The sequence below is a fragment of the Heteronotia binoei genome, chromosome 9 (genome assembly GCF_032191835.1).
Source record: "Heteronotia binoei isolate CCM8104 ecotype False Entrance Well chromosome 9, APGP_CSIRO_Hbin_v1, whole genome shotgun sequence".
NCBI classification, from domain to species: Eukaryota; Metazoa; Chordata; class Lepidosauria; order Squamata; family Gekkonidae; genus Heteronotia; species Heteronotia binoei.
Genome location: NC_083231.1, coordinates 91,154,230 through 91,157,182, shown reverse-complemented (window position 1 = coordinate 91,157,182; position 2,953 = coordinate 91,154,230).

Genomic DNA, 2,953 nt, shown 5'->3' with positions numbered 1-2,953 from the left:
AGGCTTTACCGCCTTTTTCAAAGCGCCGAGGGGGGGGGGGGGAAGGGCAATTCCTTGGGAAACGAAGAGCCAGCAGCTGGCTAGATTGGCCAAGTCGGAGCTGCGGAGGGAGAAGTTTGCCCCGGGGCCATAGAGCTCTGATGGATAGGAGGACACCCTCACTCAGCCAGTTAAATCGTGTGATTCAGTGGCAGGGGACCTATTGCATTCTTAGCAGCGCATGGATCTTTCAAGATATTTTCAGAAGAAAATGGCGGCAGCTGGCCCCAAATTCATATTGGGACCTATAGTACTAGAGTTAACTTTGTATGGATTCACTATTAAACATGACACACACCCTCCCCCCACCCATGGACCTCCAACATTGGAGCTAGTTAGCCAGTCCACTATTTCAGTCAGACGTCTGCCTGCTTTTTATTTAGATCTATCAAAAGGGCAGTTTGAATACCTAGGATGGACAGAAGCTGAAAGGTATCTAACTTAAGACTGTTCTATGTAACACAAACCTGACTTTTGATTTCCCTTAATCTTGAACTCAAATAGCTCCTTGACCACTGCTCCCTTTCATTTGGAGCTACGGGTTTGGGGAGGAATGAACAGACTGATCAGCAAGACCTCAACCTCGGGAATCAAACATGTACAAAACTGGAAACAGTGGCATTTTATTCAAAGAATTCCTTATGTACAATCAAGTCCCTGGAAAAAGTCATTCTTTCCACAATGAGAGACAGAGATTGGAATCTTGACCTTCCTTCAAAACATTCAGGCTAGAATTAATGGAGTCATCCCATTTTATCTTCACAACCACCTTATGAGGTAGGCTAGCCTGAGAGAACATGACTACTCCAAAGCCCCCTGGTGAATTGTACAGTAGAGCGATTTGAACCCAGGTCTTTCTAGTCCAAGACCAGTGCATTAACTACTATATTGCCTCACAACCATTCAAAGTGTGCCTCACAGCATTTAACTCTGCAGTATTCCAGTGAATCTCGTTTCAATGACGATAGTGCTGTAATCTGGAGTGTGTTCCACTACAGAAGATAGGAAGCAACCATCCTCTGCTGAATAAATGAAAACCTAATTTTCAAAAATTAAGTGTATTGCTTTGTGTGAAGGTGAGCTGAAAAACACTGGGTAGTACAATACATGAACACAACAGAAGGCTCGCAGTGTACCCAGAACAGTAGGTGCTGGTATCTTACGAGTTTGAGTGCATCAATTATTGGTCACTGGTAATTACCGGTAAGTCACAAAAAATACTAAATAAGTGCAATGTAATATTTGGCGTGGAAAGTCATCAAATCACAGCTGACTTATAGCAGCCTCTTCTGGGGTTTTCAAGGCAAGGAACAGAGATGCTTTGCCATTGCCTGCTTTTGTGTAGCGGCTCTGGACTTCCTTGGATGTCTCCCATCAAAGTACTAACCTGGACCAACCCTGCGCTTCTAAGGTCTGATGAGATTGGACTACCTGGGCCATCCAGGTCAAGGTACCTGTGATATTTGTGCTCCTATATTACAGGCTTCAATAATGAACACGTTATCTGGATTGGATATCTGTTCTGCACCTGTTAAAACAAATTCCTTTGACTGCTTGGAAGAAGGGGAACCTTAAGGCCAGGAGCAATAAAGATGAAACAAATGCACCGATTGCACAGTAAATTGGTTTGTGCAGAAAGACTACCAGTGAGCACTCTGTAACTAACTAGGATAATCCTGGTGACTATCATTTCATGAAATGATGCAAGCTATGACTGTTAGAGAGCAATCAGCATCTCTTGTCTGGCCTCCAGATAATATTTTGCTATTTGCAGGCAGACTCTTCCATCACAAAAATTACAGGCTCCAGCTTCTCATGTTCGATTCATGTATGCCAAGGGAAACAAGCAGGATAAAAATAATAATAGAGCAGGGTGTTTGAGTCAAAAAAGCCAAAGAAAAGAGCAGAATAAATGTGATCACCAACACTAATGTTTTCTTTCCAATTCAGTTCCTGTTCCATGGCTCTTGGCCTTTTAAGGGATCTGTTTCACATGATGTTAAGAGTAGCATTTGGTCAACTGCTGGTTTTCATATTAAGAACAAAGGGCATTGAGAGAGAGGGGTCAGAAAGCAGCTCCCAGGTTAAGAACAAAGAGAGGCATCCCATTCAAGCAGATAACAATTATGCACACACAGAATGACATCGTGCCCCCCACCCCTGTCCATGCATGCTGAGTTGCTCACTCCAGCGGCTTGGTGTAGAAGTTAAGAACCAATGTGGTGTAATGGTTAAGAGCAGGAGACTCTAATCTGGAGAACTGGGTTTGATTCCTCATGCCTCTACATGCAGCCACATGCAGCAGGGTCAGTCACAGTTCTCTCAGAACTCTCTCAGCCCCACCTGCCTCACAGGGTGTCTATTGTGAGAAGAGAAAGGGAAGGCAATTGAAAGCTGCTGAGACTCCGAGGGAAGGATAGGGTATAGATTCAACTCCCCTTCTTCAATTGGATGTTCTTTGTAGACTCTGGGCCATGTAGAATGGATGGAAGAGATTTAGTTTACTGCTGGATGAACAGATGAATGCAGGGGCTCTTTAGACCTTTGGAGTTATTGGTATCCTGGTGCCAGAGAAAAGGACTGCTGTTCTCTGCTATTACTCTGATCTAAATAGCCCTGATGTTGTTTTTTAAGGTGGAAAGAAAAAAAAATGCTTTAGGCCAGGATTTTTAAGGCCTTTTCTTGCAAGCACCCCCTGTGAAATACTAAGCGGGAATGCAGATTATAAAAGGTGCTGGTATCACATTTCATCCTTGGCTTTCTGGGAAGAAGCAGGGGAAGATCTTGGCCTCTATGCCCTGTTGTTGGCTACCAAGAGGAACTGGTTAACCACTGTGTGAGACAGGATGCTGGACTAGATGGACTATTGTTCTGATCCAGCAGGGCTCTTCTTATGTTCTACCTCATTCTACTT